Source organism: Schistocerca nitens, chromosome 5 (assembly GCF_023898315.1).
Source record: "Schistocerca nitens isolate TAMUIC-IGC-003100 chromosome 5, iqSchNite1.1, whole genome shotgun sequence".
NCBI lineage: Eukaryota > Metazoa > Arthropoda > Insecta > Orthoptera > Acrididae > Schistocerca > Schistocerca nitens.
Genome location: NC_064618.1, coordinates 827,890,619 through 827,915,103, shown reverse-complemented (window position 1 = coordinate 827,915,103; position 24,485 = coordinate 827,890,619). Strand labels below are relative to the sequence as shown.

Sequence of the window (24,485 nt, the reverse complement as noted above, 5' to 3'; positions counted from 1 at the left end):
CAGTCTGGAACCGCAAGACCGCTACGGTCGCAGGTTCGAATCCTGCCTCGGGCATGGATGTTTGTGGTGTCCTTAGGTTAGTTAGGTTTAACTAGTTCTAAGTTCTAGGGGACTAATGACCTCAGAAGTTGAGCCCCATAGTGCTCAGAGCCATTTGAACCATTTTTTATGAATTTTTAACAGCTACGAAAACAGTAGTAACATTTAAAGAGAAAATCGTGGGCCACAAGCAGTACATAATTGATACAAGACTAGTTCACATCCTTATTATTATCCACTGGATGCACCCCAAGTTTTTCTTTTTAAATCTTACAAGTATTTCGTTAAAAATTCGCAATCACAAAATTTCAGGACTCTGTACAGGGTTAGGAATCTATATGGGGCTAGGAGAAATTGTTTCATACTTTTCAGTCTGTTTTTAACATGTGTTATATTAAAAATGTATTTTGTGTGTGTGTGAATTTCTAAGGGACCAAACTGCTTAGGTTATCGGTCAGTAGACTTACACACTACTTAAACTAACTTATGCGAAGAACAACACACACACCCATGCCCGAGGGGGGACTCGAACCTCTGGCGGGAGGGGCCGCGCAGTCCGTGACATGACGCCTCAAACCGCACGGCCACTCCGCGCAGCATGTATTTTTTAATTTAAATATTATTTTATGGATTTTAGTTATGTTGTTTGTAATTTCTCATGGGATTTTAAACATTTTGATGTGAATCTATAAGTGTACTAGATTTTTACCTGCAGTTTTGCCGATGTACGTTTGTGTCACATATATTGCACACCCTTCACGTCTCTCTGTCCATTTCCTCCGCTTCCTCCCTCCCCCCCCCCCCCACCTCTCTGCTTAGCTGTGCATGTCCCCTTGCATACTGCCTGGAACACATTCCGATACCACCCACACAACACAATGACACAGCAGGGCAGACGAGATGTTAGGCAATACCAACATTTCGCACGCCCATCCCCAACTACACTGAACAGACCGATAAAAAAGCTTAATATTGCATTTTCATCCAGTTCTCAGCTACATTTAAAATTTCAAGTCTCTACCTCGTTGGGAAGTTAGTTTAAATCAGTTGCAAAATTTGTCACTTTTGAATACATTCTGGGAGTGACAGTGATCAATGTGTTACAAATATTTACTATTAAAAACAGTCTTGATCACAATTTATTTATTACGGTGACTGATTTCGACCACCACTGTGGTCATCTTCAGACCAATGAGTAAGAACCTCCTTCTGCTGGAGAATCACTACTAGTGAGTAGTGAGTAGGTTCTTACTCATTGGTCTGAAGATGACCACAGTAGTGGTCGAAACCGGTGAGTAGTGATTCTTCAGCAGAAGGAGGTTCTTACTCATTGGTCTGCAGATGACCACAGTGGTGGTCGAAACCAGTCACCGTAATAAATAAATTGTGATAAAGACTGTTTTTAATAGTAAATATTTGCAAAATTTGAACTGAACAGACAGACAGGCAGGAAAGCGATCTAATAAAAACGCATTAAAAAAGATATCGTTGGTGCACAGGCGTCAAGTTTAACCCGATGGCAGGATCGACGTAACTTTTGTAAGCGAATGAGGGCATTGGTAACGGCGAAAAATATGTCAGTCTGCTGTGATTCAATTCACGTCGTGATGGCTCAGGCTGGAGTGATCTAATGCGAATGTATTAGCTGCATAACTTTCTTTTTCCTTTTATACTCGTAAGTCACATTCACAAATAACAGCACTACAGCCGCGGCAGTCACTACCTGGTACGCCGTGCTGACACACTTTCTGCAAAAATATAGCGTTTAAGTTCAGCTTTGTCACGTGGGGCAAGTTCGACGCAGTCTGCGTAATTAAGTCTCGTAACTCTCACCGTGCTACGTGCAAATTTTTCGTGTGGAACGTCAACGAGGAAATGTGGAAACGTCGCGTTACGGCTGTGGAATGCGGGCTGGAGTTATGACGGCGAGTCACGCTGCTGCCCTGTAGTGGCGATGGAGGGGGCTTCAGAAAAGCGGTGACCACGCGCGCCGGCATCGCCGCGTCACCCGGCAAGCACGCGCCGCTGCTGCTCTCCTTAACGGGCGCATAAAGCGGCAGTAACGCCCGACCGTGCCGTCCTTCGAGTGTCGTCGAGGCAGCGCTGCACGTAACACAGGCTATCGCGCCGCGCGCTGTAAGGGGCGGGGTCCGCTGCGGGCAGAGGATCCTCACACGGCGTTAATCAGGCCATTGAGCCGGCGGCGGTGCGTGCACGCACGTGCGTAGGGCGCCGGAGACGGTGCAGGGTGCGGGCTAATTAGAGACCCACAAACAAGCGCTGATTATAATCAGCCTTCTGCCGCGCTCATCTCGGTTCCATTAGCCGTAAAGCCGCACTTCGACAACATTAACGTGGGCTGTTTTTAGACCGGCTTATAACTTTTACAGACGCACGTTCCCTTTGAGTCAGCCGTGACCTGTCGTAGCCAAACCACATGGGCAACGCACTGCTCTTTGTACTACGAATTAAAACCTGGTCACGAAGAAAACCGAGCGAGGTGGCGCAGTGGTCAGCACACTATATATATAGTTAAAGGCTACCCAGCCATTGACCTTCGTCTGTGCGAATGCGCACAGGTTGCCCAAACTCTTACGGGAATCGCCAAAGCGTGCGCGAGTAATGAGTGGGTGGGCAAATGTCTATAAGGTACAATACATATATAGAATTGTGGACAGTTGGGAATGTGGGTCTCACGGGAAGCGTGCAAGGGATAAGTCCCTGCAGTCGCGCTATTCATCTGTGTCCTCGGTGGCTCAGATGGATAGAGCGTCTGCCATGTAAGCAGGAGATCCCGGGTTCGAGTCCCGGTCGGGGCACACATTTTCAGCTGTCCACATCCAGGTATATCAACAACACCTGTCGGCAGCTGAGGTTGTCAGTCATCATTTATCCTCATTAAGGTTTTCCGTGATTTCCCTAACTCGCTCCAGGCAAATGCCGGGATGGCTCCTTTGAAAGGGCACGGCCGACTTCCTTCCCCGTCCTTCCCTAATCCGACGAGACCGATGACCTCGCTGTTTGGTCTCTTCCCCCAAACAACCCAACCCAACCCTCACGAAGCAATAGAAGCCGGCCGCTGTGGCCGAGTGGTTCTAGGCGCTTCAGTCCGGAACCGCGCTGCTGCTACGGTCGCCGGTTCGAATCCTGCCTCGGGCATGGATGTGCGTGATGTCTTTAGGTTAGTTAGGTTTAAGTAGTTCTAAGTCTAGGGGACTGATGAAAAAAAATGGTTCAAATGGCTCTGAGCACTATGGGACTCAACTGCTGTGGTTATCAGTCCCCTAGAACTTAGAACTACTTAAACCTAACTAACCTAAGGACATCACACACATCCATGCCCGGGGCAGGATTCGAACCTGCGACCGTAGCAGTCCCACGGTTCCGGACTGCGCGCCTAGAACCGCGAGACCACCGCGGCCGGCGGGACTGATGAACTCATACGTTAACTCCCATAGTGCTTAGAGCCATTTTTTGAAGCAATAGAGGCATCCTGATAAAAAAAATGTTCAAATCTAATGGGACTTAACTGCTAAGGTCATCAGTCCCTAAGCTTACACACTACTTAACCTAAATTATCCTAAGGACAAACACACACACCCATGCCCGAGGGAGGACTCGAAGTTCCGCCGGGACCAGCCGCACAGTCCACGACTGCAGCGCCTTAGCATCCTGATCATCAATACAGAACTTATAACCAGCGTTACAACAGGGAATCATAAAATTTAGAACGGGGTCGGAAGTGAACCGCGTGGGTGTAGGTTAACATACATCGACAAGAACGAATTGCGGGCAGCAGATGGCCTAACTGGAGTCTGAAACGATAGCTTGGTGACGTCAGCGATTGATTACAGTGACAGGGAACGAACAGGTGTACAATCAGGAATATGCACCAATCATTCAACAAAAAAGGAAAAAAGAAAAAAAAACAGTAAACTTTTAAAAGGCTCTATTACAAGAATAGAGTACAGTCCTTACTTATGTTTGGACAGAATCAAGGTAAAGTTTTGCCAGAGCTGGACAGGCTTCTCAGTTTCCATATCCAAAGAATTCTAGGCGGCGTGTGAAATTGGAAATTTATAGTAAGGTCTTATGGGACCAAACTGCTAACGTCACCGGTCCCTAAGCTTACAACTACTTAATATATCTTAAACTAACTTACGCTAAGGACGACACACACACCCATGCCCGAGGGAGGACTCGAACCTTAGACGTTGGGAGCCGCGCGGACCGTGACAAGACGGCTCTGACCACGCGGCTACCCCGAAGGCGCGTTCTGCACTGCTTCCTGGCAGATTAAAACTGTGTGCCGGACCGAGACTCGAACTCGGGATCTTTGCCTTTCGCGGGCAGGTGCTCTACCATCTGAGCTACCCAAGCACGACTCACGCCCCGTCCTCAGAACTTTACTTCCACCAGTACCTCGTCTCCTACGTTCCAAACTTCACAGAAGCTCTCCTGCGAACCTTGCAGAACTAACACTCCTGAAAGAAAGGATAATGCGGAGACATGGCTTAGCGACAGCCTGGGGAATGTTTCCAGAATGAGATTTTCACTCTGCAGCGGAGTGTGCGCTGATATGAAGCTTCCTGGCAGATCAAAACTGTGTACCGGACCGAGACTCGAACTCGGGATTTTTGCCTTTCGCAGGCAAGTGCTCTACCATCTGAGCTACCCAAGCACGACTCACGGCCCCCTCCTCACAGCTTTACTTCTGCCAGTACCTCGTCTCCTACCTTCCAAACTTTACAGAAGCTCCCGAGTTCGAGTCTCGGTCCGGCACACAGTTTTAGACTGCCAGGAAGTTTCATATCAGCGCACATTCCGCTGCAGAGTGAAAATCTCATTCTGGAATGTGGTGTATGTAAATCACATATAAAATCAGCGTGCTTTAAGAAAAAAATGTATTGTATTACTTGTTGAACGACCCTCATACATTGGATACTTGCTGTGAGCTTTGCCTGTCACGCCTGGCCGCTGTATATACTTTGGAGGACGTGAGCGGTGAAAGGGATTCTGCTGACGGTCCGGCTGTGGTGCACCTGCCACATAGGCGGATGGACGGACACACCCGCGGCTAACCTGAGAGCTGTCAGAACGTGCGCCAACAGCTGTGAGGCAGATAGCGAGTACAATGGGCGGCGCGCGCCGCTGGGGGCGGCTTTTGTCGCACTTCTCCTGCCGGCACGTGCGTGGCCGCGCCGCAGCTGCTGGCCGCAGGCAGCTGGGGCTCCGGGAATCGCCAACGGCCCCATAGCTCGTGAAAGCTCCTCCCATCCAACAGCAGCCTGCCAGCGAAACACTAGAGCCATTAAGCGATGTACAGGACGAGTCGTCGTCGCGAGACTGTCACAGGACCCACGGAACACACCGGAAGGATTAATGAAAAAGTCGAGGAATTGCAAAGAAGAGTTTCGTGACTTGGTCCACCGCGACACCTCACGTGTCGATTCGGTACGCAACCAGGGTTGCCAAGGGTCTTTCCTCTTTAATACATCGTGGCCAGTACCTGGATGGGTAACGGGGAACGGCCTGGCACCAAGTGCCGCTCGCTGCTTTGCCCTCACGGCAAAGGGGAGGAACGCTGGTGATCTGAAGTTCTTGGTCATCAGACTTCGCGCCAATGACCTGGATTAGATTCCAAATCTCTCTGCAGTATCTCATGAAATGAGGGCATTTGAAACTGTTGAGAGTGATCTGTCGCCGGATGGGAATGTCAAGACTAGCAGCTCTCTCTGTACTATTCGAGGGGAGGAGGCTGTGTGTCGTCGCCGCATTTCATCCTACCCCTTTCCTCATCATCGTCCAAAAGAAACATGACACCACACCGTAAAGACCCATTAGCGTCACCTTGTAAAGCTTACTTTAAGGCGATATCGGTAAATCGTAATATGGTGCAGTATGGCACAACACCTACTGTGGCCAATTATTCAAAATAACAGTCACAATAGCGTTATTTATTTTGCCGCCAACCGGTTTCAACCCGCGATGGGTTCATCTTCAGGGCAATTTACACCATTTGGTCGCTCGCTGGAGTCGTCACGCTGCCTGTGAACGGTTGGTCCACCGCCACACCTCACGCGTCGATTCGGTACGCAGCAAGAGTTGCCAAGGGTCTTGCATCGTTTCATATAGCGTGGCCAGTACTTGGATGGGTAACGGGGAACTGCCTGGCGGCACCAAGTTACCAACCGTGCACAGGCAGGGTGACGACTCCAGCAAGCGACTAAATGGTGTAAATTGCCCTGAAGATGACCCCATCGCGCGTTGAAACCGGATGGCGGCAAAATAAATAACGCTATTGTGACTGTCATTTTGAATAATTGATTATAAGTAAATTAATCGCTGTTTATCTCCATACAACTACGTTGTCTAAAAATAAAAATAAAAACTACTGTGGTGCTGACGTGACGAGTTACGGCGTCACAACCCTCCTGGAAACAGCGTCCTCGCTTGCTATTGGCTCAACAATGCTCGACCATCTAAGGTGGCCACGAAGTTTCCGAGACTGCTAGCGGCTGAAACGCTCGAGACAGAAGCTCGCTTGTGGTGCGATAGGCACTTGACGAAAGCTGAAAAAGTACTTGATCCTGGCCTGCGCTCGAATGTTTCCAATAAAGAACCGCGGCCGGGAACCAAGTGTAGTGGCACGCGTGTCAAGCACTCCATGGTGTGTAATAGTTGTAAAATTAATAGTGCTGTGGCAAGTAGTACAGCATAGAACAAAAAAAGGCGTCTCTTGGAACAAATTTTATATAATGAGATTTTCACTCTGCAGCAGAGTGTGCGCTGATATGAAATTTCCTGGCAGATTAAAACAGCGCACACTCCGCTCCAGAGTGAAAATCTCATTCTGGAAACATCCCCCAGGCTGTGGCTAAGCCATGTCTCCGCAATATCCTTTCTTTCAGGAGTGCTAGTTCTGCAACGTTCTCAGGAGAGCTACTGTAAAGTTTGGAAGGTAGGAGACGAGATAATGGCCGAAGTAAAGCTGTGAGGACGGGGCGTGAGTCGTGCTTGGGTAGCTCAGTTGGTACAGCACTTGCCTGCGAAAGGCAATGGTTCCGAGTTCGAGTCTCGGTCCGGCACACAGTTTCAATCTGCCAGGAAGTTTCAGCTCTCTCTGTGTTTTTCGAGGGGAGGTGGCTGTGTGTCGTCGCCGCATTTCATCCTATCCCTTTCCTCATCACCGTCCGAAACAAACGTGACACCACACAATAAAGACCCATTAGCGTCACCTTGTAACGCTTATTTTAAAGCGATATCGGTAAATAGTAATATGGTGCAATATGGCACAACACATACTGCGCGGGTAGAGGACAGTGGTGGTGCTGATATGATCAGTTACGGCGTCATAAACCTCCTGGAAACAGCGTCCTCGCTTGCTGTTGGCTGAACAATGCACGACCATCTAAGGTGGCCACGAAGGTTCCGAGACTGCTAGCTGCTAAAACGCTCGAGACAGAAGCTCGCTTGTGGTGGGACAGGCACTTGGGTGGTACGAATTTTAAGTCACTGAACTTTGTAAAATTATGTTGACGAAAGCTGAAAAAGTACTTGATTCTGACCTGCGCTCGAATGTTTCCAATAAAGAACCGCGGCCGGGAAACAAGTGTAGTGGCGAACGATTAGCAAGAGTGTAAAATGCTGTTGATTCACGAGTGTCAAGCACTCCATGGTGCGTAATAGTTGTAAATTTAATAGTGCTGTGGCAAGAACCACAACAAAGAGCAAAAAAGGCATCTCTTGGAACAAATTTTATGTACTTTTTACCGAAAGGCAGTTGTGGATTTTCCTGCGATTCTCACCGATACAGCACCACAACTACGGAGCGTTATTTTCTGCAGCGAGAGGGACATCTTTAGAAGACACCAGGCAAGAGAACTAGAATATTTGCTAGGTGTGCCTGATGTATATATCCAACGAGAGGCCGCACATGTTCAGTCAGTCTGTTAAAACAAATAACTGAGACACGTCTTATTCATACTGGAGGTGATGTAACCTGTACATATCAGACACACTTAAACACACAAGTTTCATACCTCGCGAAGGATGTCATCGGTGCAGCTGGAATGTGTGTGCGGGATAACTGGCGACCGTATTTTGGGACCAGTCTTCTTTCCACGTCGCCTAACAGACCAGAACTACGGGCGTTTCTTGCGGGCGACTTTGCTTCCCCTCCTGACAAAAGTGCCATTGGTGATTCGAAGGCTGCTACATGATGGTGCCCCAGCCCATTTCGCCGTTAACGTCGGGAACAATCGTGTCTTCCCTGGTCGATGGATTGGACGAGAGGGTTCAGGTGCATGGCCTGCTCGTTCATCGGATCTCAACCCTTTCGGTTTCTGATTACGGCGCCATCTCAAAAGTATCGTGTGTGCAGAGCCCATTCCAGGTGTGGAGACACTGGAGCAGCGTATTCATGCTACCTTTGACACTGTTCGTATGTGGCCTGGCCGATGTGAACGTGTGAGACAGCTACGGCGTGCACACATATGCTATGAGGCACGTGGAAACCATTTTCAGCACATATTGTACCTGTGACTGCAGGGTACGGCGCCTATTACACCTAGGTCTCTGTAACAATGTACACTACTGGCCATTAAAATTGCTACACTACGAAGATGACGTGCTACAGACGCGAAATTTAACCAACAGGAATAACATAAAGGTCGGATTGTACCCTATCGCGATTGCGGTTTATCGTATCGCGACATTGCTGCTCGCGTTGGTCGAGAACCAATGACTGTTAGCAGAATATGGAATCGGTGAGTTCAGGAGGGCAATACGGAACGCCGTGCTGGATCCCAACGGCTTCGTATCACTAGCAGTTGAGATGATAGGCATCTTATCCGCATGGCTGTAACAGATAGTGCAGCCACGTATCGATCCATGAGTCAACAGATGGGGACGTTCGCAAGACAACAACCATCTGAACGAGCAGTTCGACGACGTTTGCAGCAGCATGGACTATCAGCTCGGAGACCATGGCTGCGGTTACCCTTGACGCTGCATCAGAGACAGGAGTGCTTGCGATGGTGTACTCAACGACGAACCTGGGTGCACGAATGGCAAAACGTCATTTTTCTGGATGAATCCACGTTCTGTTTACAGCATCATGATGGTGGCATCCGTGTTTGGCGACATCGCGGTGAACGCACATTGGAAGCGTGTATTCGTCATCGCCATACTGGCGTACCACCCGGCGTGATGGTATGGGGTTCCATTCGTGACACGTCTCGGTCACCTCTTGTTCGCATTGACGGCACTTTGAACAGTGGACGTTGCATTTCAGATGTGTTACGACCCGTGGCTCTAACCTTCATTCGATCGCTGCGAAACTCTACATTTCAGCAGGATAATGCACGACCGCATGTTGTAGGTCCTGTATGGACCTTTCTCGATACAGAAAATGTTCGACAGCTGCCCTGGCCAGCACATTCTCCAGATCTCTCACTAATTGAAAACGTCTGGTCAATGGTGGCCGAGCAACTGGCTCGTCACAATACGCCAGTCACTACTCTTGATGAACTGTGGTATCGTGTTGAAGCTGCATGGGCAACTGTACCTGTACACACCATCCAAGCTCTGTTTGACTCAATGCCCAGGCGTATCACGGCCGTTATTACGGCCAGAGGTGGTTGTTCTGGGTACTGCTTTCTCAGGATGTATGCACCCAAATTGCGTGAAAATGTAATCACATGTCAGTTCTAGTATAATATATTTGTCCAATGAATACCCGTTTATCATCTTCATTTCTTCTTGGTGTAGCAATTTTAATGGCCAGTAGTTTATGATTGAATAAATGGTCTCTAGCATGGAAACCATGCGTTTCTGGACATATGTTCATTATTCCTTTTTTGTTCCGTATTCTCTCATCGATCAATCCGTCGAGTTTGTATACGGCGGAAAAAATCACCCCGTATATCGTTATTTTCTGGGGTGAATATTGATATATCGATACATTATGAACACCACAGTTTGTACCTGATATACGCTCGTTCGCAGGACACGGAATTCCGAGATGCGCGAGACGCACTACCAGCTGGACCAACTGCGAGGCGGGGGCCGTCACTTAGCCCGCTCTTCCCCTACGTGTAGACATCTCTGTGTGTTTGTGGCGCGTCGAGCGCGGGCCCTTTGAGGCCGACGTGTGCGTGCGGTATGTGTGAAGCGCCGTGTGCGGGGCATCGCGAGTGGAGTCACGCGAGGCGCGGACTGCCGGCAGCTCCGCTCATAAATATTTCATAGCGGCCTGGGCCGGAGCAGACTGAACTGAATCTCGGCGGCCGTGTTTTGAGGGCCGCTCCGCCCCGGATGTAACCGGCCGGCAGATGGCGAGCAATGTTGCGCGCCACAAAAGCGCCGCCTGCAGCCGCGCGGACTGCCACAAAGCCCCCCTGTCCGCGGCGCGGCGCGGCGCGGCGCGGCGCAGCATCTGCGACAGCGCGCACCAGCGGCGCGGGACGCCGATACGCCGCCAGCTGCGCAGCCGCCCAGCCGAGCTCGTCTGCTGTCCTCCGTCTAGTGACCGCCGACACACCTCCGTGGCAGACACAACACTCTTCGTATAAGAGGCCCTGAGCCGACCCGGTTTCACACCGGCTGTCTCTCCTAACCCTCTTCGGACCCAACAGTCAGTGGCCCGCCTGACGTGCACTATCTGGTAAAAAATATCTGGACAATATTCTTCTCGGGTGTGCAGCCGGATCATAACGTCATCTTGACACAATATTTCAGCGGTCCAACTGGCCGCCATCTTCAGGTGAGAGTGCTGGTACACGATCTCGCCGGAACTGTGATCGTGTAGCAGCACTCTCACCTGAAGATGGCGGCCAGTTGGACCGCTGAAATATTGTGTCAAGATGACGTTATGATCCGGCTGCACACCCGAGAAGAATATTATCAATTATTACGCCGGGAAAGCCTTCGTAATCACAATATCTGGACACCTACCAATGGACACTAAATTCGGGCGTGCCAACCCTTCGTCTTTACGACGACTTGATTTCTGCCTTCAATAATTGAATGTCTGTGGACGAAAGACAGCCCATTCTTGCTCAAGAGCCGACACTAGAGACGATAGTGCTCTTGGAGGCTGGCGCCTGGAATGAAGATGACGCTCCAGCCCATTTCGAGGTGTTCCATTGGGTTCAGGTCGGGTATCTGGGCAGGCCAGTCCATTTCAGGAATATTATTGTACACAAACCATTGTCTCACAGATGCCGCTGTATGACAGTGTGCAGGCGGCCGGAGTGACCGAGCGGTTCTAGGCGCTCCAGTCTGGAACCGCGCGATCGCTACGGTCGCAGGTTCTAATCCTGCCTCGGGCATGTATGTGTGTGATGTCCTTAGTTAGGTTTAAGTAGTTCTAAGTTCTAGGGGACTGATGACCTCAGAAGTTAAGTGCCATAGTGCTCAGAGCTATTTGAACCATTTGACAGTGTGCATTGTCATGGTGGTACATTCTCTGTCTCCGAACTGTTCCTCTTCTGACCCAGTACACAATGCTTCGTAATGTTATGTAAACTGAACGTGGAGGGCGGAGAAAGGATATAAATGGGAAGGAACTAGTGAGGTCAACTCATCGAGACTTTATCAGAAAATAGCAGCAACAAGTGAAAATGTGTGCGAGACCAGTATTTGAACCTGGGATCTCCTGCTTACGAGGCAGTTTCGTCAACCACTGCGCCATCCGGATACAGTATTTATCGCAAATGCACATACCATCTCGACACGCCTCCCGGCCAACCCACATTCCCACCTAGCGCCACATATCTGCAGTCCCCATCCATGTCTTCCATGCTCGCTATTTTGAGATTCCCGCTGGAGGTCGTACGTAACTAAGCATTCGCACTGAACGGTGACTGCGGATGGGAGGGGCTAGGTGGCAGTGTGGGTCGGCTGGGATGTCTACCCAAATAGTCGGCACAGTTGCGATAAATACTGTGTCTGGATGGTGCAGCAGTCAACGCAACTTCCTAGTAAGCAGGAGATCCTGGGTTCAAATCCTGGTCCGACACACATTTTCACTGGTCGCCGCTCATTCCGCATAAAGTTCCGATGCAGCTGACATCAATAGTTCCTTCCCTTTCATTTCCTTTCTCTCCCCTCCGCCTTCAAATTACACAAACTGTAAAATGCGTTCATATCCTCCATTTAGTGGTTTCCCAAGTGCATTACGGACGCCATACTCTGTCCACGAAAAACACCCTCATATTGTAACCTCCTCCATACATCACTGCGGTTCTAGGAGCTTCAATCTGGAACCGCGCGACCGCTACGGTCGCAGGTTCGAATCCTGCCTCGGGCATGGATGTGTGTGATGTTCTTAGGTTAGTTAGGTTTAAGTAGTTCTAAGTTCTAGGGGACTGATGACCTAAGCAGTTAAGCCCCAGAAGATTTCGCACACATTCGAACATTTTTTTTAAAATTAATGTGCCCACTTTATAGAGCGGTGCCGAATTAGTCTAATGTTTGACGATATGTATTAACATACTCCCTGTACTCCAGCAGCAATCGAGTAGCGCTGCTGCATGGCTGTTGCAGGAAGACGTTGCGGCGGAGACAGTCACACCAGGTGGGAGACGCCGGGCAAGGGAGACGTGATAGTCAAATGTTTTCGACCTTACAGTCGAGAGCAAGCCACAGTACTGATGCTGCATCACACAGTTTCACTTTCAAGACACTTTCGCCATGTGTTTCGGTTTGCACATTCTTAATACGACAATATCTACAATATTTTTCGACGTCTTATGATTTAAAAGCCAACGGCCTTGCCGCAATGGTAACACCGGTTCCCGTCAGATCACCGAAGTTAAGCGCTGTCGGGCTGGGCTAGCACTTGGATGGGTGACCATCCAGTCTGCCGAGCGCTGTTGACAAGCAGGGTGCACTCAGCCCTCCTTGTGAGGCAAACTGAGGGGGTACTTGATTGAGAAGTAGCGGCTCCGGTCTGGTAAACTGACATACAGCCGGGAGAGCGTTGTGCTGACCACATACCCCTCCATATCCGCACCCGGTGACGCCTGTGGACTGAGGATGACACGGCGGCCGGTCGGTACCGTTTGGCCTTCCAAGGCTTGTTCGGACGGAGCTTAGTTTAGTTTATGATGACAGCTACTTTCTGTGCCCCCTACAAGTGATCACATCGGTAGACACTTATTCGTTTCCCTTACACTTCGGTGGTAGCATTGCAGCTACACTTATAACATCCCCAGTAGTCTGACACGAGATTCTAACGCGTTGTCTGCAGTTGCTGCGGGCTTATTACACCAGTCGTGACTCACACAGTGTATATACAGTGGGTGTCTTCCATGGAGTGAAACTTGTTGCAGCTCCAGCTAACAACCCGCTATGCAGACGTAATGAACGCAAATTGGCTCGCCGAGAAAGTCGTTCAGTGTGCAGCACGCTAAGATACCTGCGGCTAGGAGCCGCCCAGACGACACCTACACACACACACACACACACACACACACACACACACACACACACACACACGTACACACACGCACGAACACGCCTGGTGCATCCGGCTGCACTCTGCGATTGCCTCACCTCGCGTGGCAGACCTTTCGCTATGTCGCAACGCCTTCCGTCAGTGTTCGCTACCTTACATATTAATTGGCTCTTGTGTCACCGCCAACGGTCCGCAAAGAGGCAGTGGAAATTTATATGGCAGCGCGCTTTCCTTCCCTCGCGCACAGAGCCTACGCGGCATTAAAGTTGCAAACATTTACACCGAGAATCTCTGCACATCCTGCCTCGTATGTGTGAAACATGATCTACAGTAGAATACTTGCATCTGTGTTAGAGCCTCGTAGTGGGGCTCGTATGCACATTCCGAGGCAAAAAAGCAGTCGATGATGATAGCGAGAACATCTTCTCAAAGCCACGGACTACATTATAGAGCCGGCCGGAGTGGCCGAGCGGTTCTAGGCGCTACAGTCTGGAACCGCGCGATCGCTACGATGTGTGTGGTGTCCTTAGGTTAGTTAGGTTTAAGTAGTTCTAAGTTCTAGGGGACTGATGACCTCAGATGTTAAGTCCCATAGTGCTCAGAGCCATATGAACCACTAAATTATAGCATATAACATTTCACTGGTTTTTCGTATTTCTTTTTCAAAGTACTTTCCCGAATATGACGTCATTCGAATATTCCTTGAAAGTTCTGGATTAAAACGTAGTCTGTCGTCTAACGCTCTTACATAACCACTTGTCAGTGCTAAGAAAATCATTGGGCTGGGCACTTTGTACATTTAACAGTTTGAAGTGACACAAAGATCGGAAAGAATTTAGCTCCGAAGTTAACAATATTTTTCCCCCATGTTAAACCAGCAGCCAACCCCTCTTATTTATCTTCTATAACAGCGGTCGTAAAACAAAGCAGTTACGATATTACACATTAATTAGAGCGTAAATTTCTGCTTTATTCACCGTACACTATTCGGGACTGTTTGAATTCGGAACCCACAGTGTAAGTACAAACAGGAGAGGTTACGATATTTGATTCCGCCAGAGAGCGCTTTCGAACTGGTGGCGAGATGGCGATCTGGACCCTCTCCTATTGATCTAACGGGCGCGGGACGCCAGCCTTGACTGGCAGTTGACCTCGCACCGTCGACCTCGCACTTTCGACCTTGCCCCGTACATACAGCCGTTGAAGCTGACAACAGGAATGCGAATCAAACTCGGTACTTCCCGCGACTGCTCGCGAAGGTCGTGCGAAAACTGCCGAGTCACCGACAGCCAGCCAGTATAGTGATGGGCGTACGGAGACTGTGCCGTAAGGACCTCCAACGGGCAGAGAAACGCATAAAGCAATACAGGGGATCCACAGCCAAAGGACAGGCTGACAAGTTATTCTGCCGCAAATAGGGCTGGTGCATATTTCTTGGGTGTTTCACTATCTTCCTCCCTTTCTTTCCCAAATTCACCAACACTTACACTCCGTCACACTTCAGAAGAACTCGTTAGGCTTGACAGCACTATGCGGTTACACTGTGATATGTCACAAACTAGGATCAAGAAATGAAGTGACATTTAAACTGAGCTCCTGCCAAGGTTACATGGAAGAGCCTTCGTGGACACCATTTTTAGACTTTTTAGCGTGGAGCCGCATTTCTTTTACTTTCCCTTCATTATATTTCTATCACTGGAATGACATACGTCTTCTTCAGTTTTAATTTCTTTTAAGCACCCCAGTAGTCTAATTCAGTTGTTTCCTCATGGAGGACGAGATCGATAACCCGAAAGTATAAGTTCGAATTTCTAGTCTGGGACACCTTTCAAAACACCTCGAAACGTCAGCCTAACTTCGAAATCCTGTGACTTGCTTTATTCGCCTAAATGATGGTCTCTTACGCATTGCAGCAGGAGTATTTCTGTCAACGAAGTGAAAACAGAAAAGTAATAACTATATAAAGAATAAAAAGTATGAATGAGACGCTTAGTGGGTAAGAATCAGACTACTAATCCAAAAGTCTGGGGTTCGATCCTGAGGCTATCCTAAGCTTTTTTGTATCACTCGTCGGTTATTTCACCTCTGCCATTGATTTTTCAAGTTTCTGTAGTTCAGTCTTGTCGTTAGAGGTGCGGAGTGTCCATGTCTGCACAGAAGTTTCAGAAATCTACGAAACCCACTTTAAATCAGAGATCCCTATAATGGCGTGGACGTTTAGATGACTTATCTAGGTACGTGCATGGGGCCCTGAAGATTGGGCCAATGAAGGCACAGGTTGAGATGTTAATGCGAAAAGTGTCAGGCGATACCTTGATTGGGAAATTACGATAAATTGTAGCTCCCACTGCGAGTGGTAGGTCCGTCCATACGTCGGTAGAAGACATGAATATATCGTCTCAAAAAATACCATGCCTTGTGAGACACTATGCTGTTCAATCCAGCCTCCGGATTGACGACACTTTTACTTTCACTTGCCTTCCAAACACGAGTACAGAATGGAGGTTTAAGGAAAGTTCCAATTGCGTGGTTGTTTAACCCCTTTCTAGTTGAAGCATTCTCTTACCCGCTGTGGGCACCTTGGTAACGACTGTAGGTATTTAGCAGGTGAGGGCCTAAACGTCGGTATATCATGTATCAAATAGTCTACAACAAAGAAACACTTGATTATTCCCCTACAATTGCAACCAAATTCAAATCACTCATCACAGAATTCGGTGCTGTTAGTGATGTGAATCCTTATCCTGTACACACTGGACTCGCATTCGGGAGGACGACGGTTCAATCCCGCGTCCGGCCATCCTGATTTAGGTTTTCCGTGATTTCCCTAAATCGCTCCAGGCAAATGCTGGGACGCTTCCTTTGAAAGGGCACGGCCGACTTCCTTCCTGGTCCTTCCCTAACTCGATGAGACCGATGACCTCGCAGTTTGGTCTCTTCCCCCAAACAACACAACCCCAAAACCTTATCCTGTAAGTTTAGCACATGTCTCACCGCTGTGCGTAGTACCTTCCTTCACTGTTGAGGCACTCAGTACTTGTTTACTGTTAGGATTGTGAGTTGGCTAGTTCGTTACAAGGTTCCGTGCATGATTTGAACGACATCTTTTATCAAAATGACGTGGAACTAGTCAGTTTACAGGATATGTATACGTGGTCAGTTTAAACGCTAATTAACATACTTTTTAGTCCTATTCACGCTATTACAGTTAAAATCTAGTTTTTTTTTTACTGACTACATTTTTTAAATAAAAATTCGCCCGTGGTATACAAGAAGTTGTCCAGAAGAAATGATTTTAGGTTAAATTTCAAGTTTGCTTCGCTACATGTCAGACATCTTATGTTATTGGGCAAGTGATCAATAATTTTTGTTACTGCATATTGAGTTCCTTTCTGAGCCACCGTCACTTTTAAGATGGGTAATAAACATCGCTTATCGTGTTGTAGGAATGAAAATGGCTGTTCTTCTTAAACTCTGTTGGGTTATTTACGGCCGGCCGCGGTGGTCTAGCGGTTCTAGGCGCGCAGTCCGGAACCGCGCGACTGCTACGGTCGCAGGTTCGAATCCTGCCTCGGGCATGGATGTGCGTGATGTCCTTAGGTTAGTTAGGTTTAAGTAGTTCTAAGTTCTAGGGGACTGATGACCACAGATGTTAAGTCCCATAGTGCTCAGAACCATTTGAACCATTTTTTGTTATTTACGTCGAATTTCATTAGCGAATATCTGTATTGTGATGGAGCAGCTAAAATGCCCAACTACTTGGAGAAGTACCTGCAAGACGACGTCGGGTGAACAGCACATATTCATCTTAGGATTGTTTTAATTTCCCGTTACCAACTGGAATTACAGCTTTTTTAAAGTAAGATCAGCTGACTGGACAGTGTACATTCTTATGAACTTTTATCTTATCTATGAAACGGGAGCACTCCTTGATGACGTGACGCATATTGAGAGACACAATAATGCTTCGAGAGATGTTTGCAACAATCACGATACTTGGGGGACCGAGGTACGCTTCATGCCTCGAACTATTAGATGGCTTCCTATTACTAGATTTGTAGCATTCCCGTCAACTGAACGGGGCTTCCTCGAAGAATTTATTTTGCGGTGTCGAAAATTGCGTACCTAGCCAACTTGCGAGGGTCCACTCCAGAGAAGAAATACGAGGAGGGCGGCTTTGCGGCAATCCCATTAAGTGAAGTCAGCCCCGAGCGCTCCAACTTAATCAGCTCTGGGTGAGGAATTAGGGGGCGGTAAGATGGCGCCCCTCCGCTCCCCGTGCGGGTGTAGCAGCGGCCTAGGAAATCAAAAGGACGGAGGCAGCGGTGAGCTGCTCAGACTGAGCGCAGCGTCCGCATGCTAATCGAATCTTATCGTTCAGAGCCCGCTGGGAAATGTACCCGGGAAAGAGCGGGCTCAGTTCCATCAGCAGGAAGGCGTGGCAATGAATGCTGCGGGTATTTATCACCGTTCAAGGATCGAAAAATGACAGAAAAGAATGGTTCAAATGGCTCTGAGCACTATGGGACTTAACATCTATGGTCATCAGTCCCCTAGAACTTAGAACTACTTATACCTAACTAACCTAAGGACACCACACGCATCCATGCCCGAGGCAGGATTCGAACCTGCGACCGTAGCAGTCGCACGGTTCCTAACTGAGCGCCTAGAACCGCTAGACCACCGCGGCCGGCAAAAATGACAGAACCTTGTGTTCATTTGTAATTACGAGCAGGGAGCAACGGTGATCACTTGTTTCAGAAACCAACGATGCAGAACAACTCTCACCCGCAAATCGGCCATCAGAGAACCAGCAGGAGTCTGAGTACGCCTACCAAAGTCTAGTCAAACTATGGTCTAAAGCAAATACCGAACAACCATAAATCTAAACAAACTGTATCCTTTTTCCCGCTTTCTGTTTCATTTTTACCCTTTTATAAGGTAAATTGTCCTATGCCCTTACTGCAGCATAAATTGCTACCATTTCCTTCTGTATTTCCCTCAGTTATGATGCTAGTTTGCGTATGTCTACACTGCAAATCTCTAACATCTCGTGTGGTATAAGAAAGTGCCTGCAAGAAGTAAATTGGGCTGATACTTAACCCTGTAAATAACCAAGTAAAAATAAATGTGTTTTAAATTTCGGGTATTAGATAAAAATATCGTCATCGTATTTTTAATTGCGGAGTAGCACAACTGCCCGCACTAGTTGATCGGCTCAGGCTTTTTTTTTTTTTTTTTGTCAAATCTGCGTTTTATCTTCCCCGTCATCGTTACCCAAGAGCCATTTTGGCAAACGTACCCCTGGATTTGTTAAGTTTGTTGTCGTCATCGTTGTCTTCGATTTTATCGTTCGCAACAAAGATTTTTTCTTCGATTTAGATTGTTTTACAATTTCAAAAGCAGCCAAGGGCAGAAGAAATTCAGCTGAAAGCTTACAGCTATTATTTGTTTTCATATATAGGCGAAAGACTTCTGGGATCTTTTCTTCAGTCAAATGATTTGGATCTTTTAACTTAGAACCGTTAACCTCAAGCTGCGCTTCTGACTTCTTAGAAGTGCCTTGAGAAAACATTATCTGATTAAAGGGCTTGTCTGTTGGGCCAGTTATTTAAACTGTTAACAGATATTTTGCTGTCGGACATCACGAAATGTCTTCGGAAAGAGAAGTGAGACATGAAGTGTCATGTTTTAGAGAGCGATTTTAAATCGTTGTTTGTGGAAAATGTCTAATGAAATTACGCTTAAGTTGTTTTTACGAAATAATAATGCAGTTTCCTCACTTCTAAGGAGACGCTACGACAGTAAATGCTTACATTTTGTTTCAGAATCGGTGGATGTACTGCATCCAACACTTTTTAATTCTCAGGGTCTGACATAGAGACGCTGTACTTTAATCAAGCAGCGAACGAGGCAGTGAAACGATTAAGGCACTGGACTCGTATTCGGGAGAACCGTCCGCTAATTTGCCACACGCATTCCGTAGTTACCCTGAACCGATTCAAGTGAACGCCGGAGTGGCATCTTCATTAGGGGCACAACACATTCCCTTTCATATTCACGTCTAGCTGCCTGTCGGCAGATGTCTGAAGTGATCTGTATCAAAAATCTCCAGATACCAGGCTTTGAACACTGCCCCCCCCCCCCCCTCCACCCCTCCAATTTTGATCGGAATCGAGGTTGAAATCTTCCTACACCTTGGTCAGGGCGCCTCAAGATTGCGTAATATATCGCAAAAACTGGTTGCCCAATAAAATGACAGTTTGGAAATTAGACTGCTGAAAGGTGTTTGATTTGAAATTCTGAAATTGAACGAAATCCATAACTTACCTGGGAGTAGGCATTAGGAGTGATTTAAAGTGGAATGACCATATAAAATTAATCGTCGGTCAAGCAGATGCCAGACAGATTCATTGGAAGAATCCTAAGGAAATTCAATCCGAAAACAAAGGAAGTAGGTTACAGTACACTTGTTCTCCCACTGCTTGAATACTGCTCACCGGTGTGGCATCCGTACCAGATCGGGTTGATTGAAGAGATAGAGAAGATCCAACGGAGAGCAGCGCGCTTCGTTGCAGGATCATTTAGTAATCGCGAAAGCGTTACGGAGGTGATAGATAAACTCCAGTGGAAGACTCTGCAAGAGAGAAGCTCTGTAGCTCGGTACGGGCTTTTGTTGAAGTTTCGAGACCAAACCTTTCTTTCCACCAACAATACGAGACTGGAATAGAAGGGAGAACCGATAGAGGTACTCAAAGTACCCTCCGCCACACACCGTCAGGTGGCTTGCGGAGTATGGATGTAGATGCAGATCGCACGTGATCAGTACACAGCAGTGCACTGAATAAACGACAACTAACCTCCGGCGTCCGGAGAGTACTTCTGTGGACGGAACTATGGCTGTAAGAGGACGTCCAACCTGCGGTTTCGCCGCTAACGGAACGGGGCATCGTTGCGTGTCGCCAAGGTCGAACGGAGACAGTACCAGGTCGAAGAAGAGATCTTTTGTGTAGAAGCGTGGCACTCCTTCTGTCACGATGTAGTTTTCGCCCGCAGGATCCTTACGACAGACAGGTGACATCAATAAACTGTCTCTAGTTTACGATGCAACCGTGCGCCACCACCGCGACAACGCCTTCTCCGTTACTGTATTGAATCGCCCACGAGCTGCTTCAGTCATTCAGCCGAGAAGTAGCGTTATTCTGGCCAGAACTGCGCTCTAAAGAAGCTTACGCTACACGTTTATGGAGGTTAAAGAGACAGGAAGGCGTGACCGAGTGTACTTACAGCGAACGTTTATTTGGCAGCTGCACTCAAGCGTTGCCTCTCCTCCGCCCTCTATTTCGCTATCGGATAACTTCAGGAACGCTAATATTTATCGCAGTATTTGAGCAAGTTTCTAAATAGCCGTTTACTGGTCGCTTCGTCGGTAAGCGAGTCGTAGCGCTGGGCAGTAACATTGCCGATTGCCCGCCGGCGAGAGAGAGATCGATCTACCCGTAGATCGTCCAGGAAACGTCGAGGTCAAACGGACAGCGCGAACGCAAAACCAATCCACGAATGTGGAAGCCGGCGCTGAAAGGACTAGGGAACCCCGAAGAGGAATTAATCAAAATCAGGTAGCGGAACAAGCGTGATGTTCGGCATTTTAATTACTTCGCGTTTTTCCAATACCGTCGCACTGTTACCTTACAAAAACGGCGGCCCGAGTTCAGTGGTACGAGAATGGAATTTGCTGATTTAAAAACACTTGCCCTGTTTGGGCTGACCACGGTTTCTCGTCCACGCCAACCTTTTTTCCGCCAGTAACGTTGCTTGGCAGTACCTTACAAACCGAACAGCAGACGTCAGCGTACTGGACTCCAATTGGGGAGGAAGCCACTTCATATCCCTGTTTATGTCACTGACGTGTCCCTTATACGCTCAAGGCAATCGCCAAAGTGGTTCCTTGAAGAAGGCCGCAGCCCATTTCCTCTCGTTATCCTTTCCGAAATCCGATTTTGAGCTGCGTTCCTAATGGACACGTCGGCAACACAATGTTAAGCAGTAATAATCCTTCTTTTCTTTCTTGCACCTCAGACCGTAACTATCATGAGCTTGATTCTTGTGTGTTGTATGTATCTCTGATATTTTAAACGTGATCCAGTCTTTAGTCCTGAAGACTAAAAATCTAGGCGCACCATCTTCAGAGTTTATTCTGCCAATTCTACTGACAAATGTTTAACTACATACCTGAATTCAGTATTATACGAGTGATAGGGTATAGGTGTAAATACTCTGATAACTGGCACATTAGTATGTACGCAGTTCAGTGTGTTATGTGCTTTTTCTCTGCTTCCAACAGTCTTCCCCAAAATATATCACATATTTTACAAACTGATGTTTTCTGTACGGACGTAACTCCGCCGTCAAGTGTACTTTATCTATCAGAACAGACAGTCCGTTTTGCGTCCACATGGCCACACTTCAATATCTGACCTGCAGCCCAGTAAAAAATAAACATTAATGGCTTGTTGGTGCTACGCGTACTTCGACGTAGTAGTTGTTGTTGTGGTCTTCAGTCCAGAGACTGGTTTGATGGAGCTCTCCACACTACTCTATCCTGTGCAAGCTTCTTCATCCCCCAGTACCTACTGCAACCTACATCCTTCTGAATCTGTTTAGTGTATTCATCTCTTGGTCTCCCTCTACGATTTTTACCCTCCACGCTGTCCTCCAATACTAAATTGGTGATCCCTTGATGCCTCAGAATATGCCCTACCAACCGATCCCTTCTTCTAGTCAAGTTGTGCCACAAATTTCTCTTCTCTCCAATTCTATTCAATACGTCCTCATTAGTTATGTGATCTACCCATCTAATCTTCAGCATTCTTCTGTAGCACCACATTTGGAAAACTTCTATTCTCTTCTTGTCTAAACTATTTATCGTCCACGTTTCACTTCCATACATGGCTACGCTCCATACACATACTTTCAGAAACGACTTCCTGACACTTATATCTATAATCGATGTTAACAAATTTCTCTTCTTCACAAACGCTTTCCTTGCCATTGCCAGTCTACGTTTTACATCCTCTCTACTTCGACCATCATCAGTTATTTTGCTCCCCAAATAACAAACCTCCTTGACTACTTTTGTGTCTGATTTCCTAATCTAATTCCCGCAGCATCGCCTTATTTAATTCGACTACATTCGACGTAGTAAGAAACCTTAAAACATACTATTTGTAATAGCTTTAATTGTTAGTCACCAAATGAAGTGAATTCTATTGTAATGTTGTTCAGTAAACTGTCTTCAATCATTAATAAAAACATCTGCACTTGTACTCCTAACACCCCGTAGTAGATCGTAGCAACTAATGTGAGACGTTATCCCGGTCGGCGGGGGGAAAGTAAGTGAAGTAAACAGCGGAACCTGACAAACAAGACTGCACTAAAACAAAACAAAACAAAAAAAAAAAAAATCACGAATGCCCCCCTGCTGTAATACAAAATGAGATTTTAGCAATTCTTCTCCATATTATACAGTGCCAGTAAAGTACCTGAGGTATATAAAGACCAGTGAATCGGTCGTTGAAATATCGTGGAGAAACTTCTTGTCAAAACTCCGCTGAACATCCGAAACTACGCCATAAACTCATCTTTGCAGTAAATTACGGAACAGACACCGAACAAGGTGGCGCAGTGGTTAGCACCCTGGACTCGCATTCGGGAGCACGACGGTTCAAATCCGCGCTCGGCCATCCTGATTCAGGTTTTCTATGATTTCCCTAATTGCTTCAGGCAAATGCCAGGATGGTTCCTTTGAAAGGGCATGGGCGATTGCCTTCCCCATCCTTCCCTAATTCGAATGGACAGATGACCTGGCTGTTTGGTCCCCTCCCTTAAACCAACCAACTAACGAAATAGGCAAAATCAATTACACATTGTCTCTTCAAATTGATTCTGAGCTGATATGTCAGTCACTCAGAGGAGGGTGTATTTCTCTTGAAGGGCGGGCCAGAGGATGAGGGGGAAGGAGGGGAGGGACACTGCTCTCCGTCTACCTTGGGAGCCCAAACAAGTATAATAACTGGTACACTCACTACTCATGCGAGTTGTCACCAATAAGAGACACCAGCACAATCAGTGTGGATCGGGTTGTGCTAAATGCTAGACGCGTGAATAGCGCCGATGTCACCCCGGGCATCTCAAATGGTTCCCCGTTTTCATCAGGGTACGAAGCCAACGAGTAGATGCGTGCTCCAGGAACAATACGACCCTCAATGTGGAGTGGAGTGTGCGGGGGCTACCAGTGGTATTAATTCAACGCGACGGCAGCAGGGAACACTATTGAAAGCTGTCAGTCAAAGCCGCTGTTTGCTGGATCGCGGCACTAACAGCGCGGGAACGCTTACACGTGCTTCGTCACTGAATGTCCTCTCATCTGAGCAGTAACTCACCTGTTGCTCGCTGTTCTGTCGCCACAGACGCAACGGCTGTTGGGTGGGAATTCCCCGGGACATATCTCCGAAAAGAAAACGCGCAATCGTTGGGTGAATTTAAAATTTACCTTAAAGAGAGGAAGAATACAATCGAGAGTCTGAGACTCTTGTTTGTTAACATAAGTGCGAGATACTGCCAGCAGAGAAGTTCGTTCAGAAAGCTCTAACCATTCGGGAGAGGAGACGGAGGCGTGAGAAATTAGAACGGGTCGCGTTCAGGAACTCAGAGAAACCGGCCTAACTGCCTTAAATCGGATCATACGAATTTGTGGTTGGTTCATTTCTCACCTGTTATCTAGTTGGAAAAATTTTACGTCTTCGATGTAGGTGGTAACATTACATTGAACTTGGTCCCGGTTGTTAGCTTTCCCACAGAATTGTTTCGCTTGAAAACAAAGTGCCTTCTGGTTAAACTACTGATAAAATTTTGAACATCATTTCACTCATGGACTTTTTCTCCACAGCCCCAGAAAAAGTTCAATTAGAGTTTGTGGTATTTT

General features: G+C 47.5%; 1 protein-coding gene and 1 pseudogene across 1 annotated transcript in view; one reads left to right on the top strand and one right to left on the bottom strand.

The window, feature by feature from the left end:
- Positions 1 to 24,485, bottom strand: part of LOC126260741 (uncharacterized) — a 702,522-nt gene that overhangs the window by 91,178 nt on the left and 586,859 nt on the right. The gene's annotated exons all lie outside the window — the stretch shown is intronic.
- On the top strand, positions 12,806 to 12,923 carry LOC126261208 (5S ribosomal RNA; annotated as a pseudogene).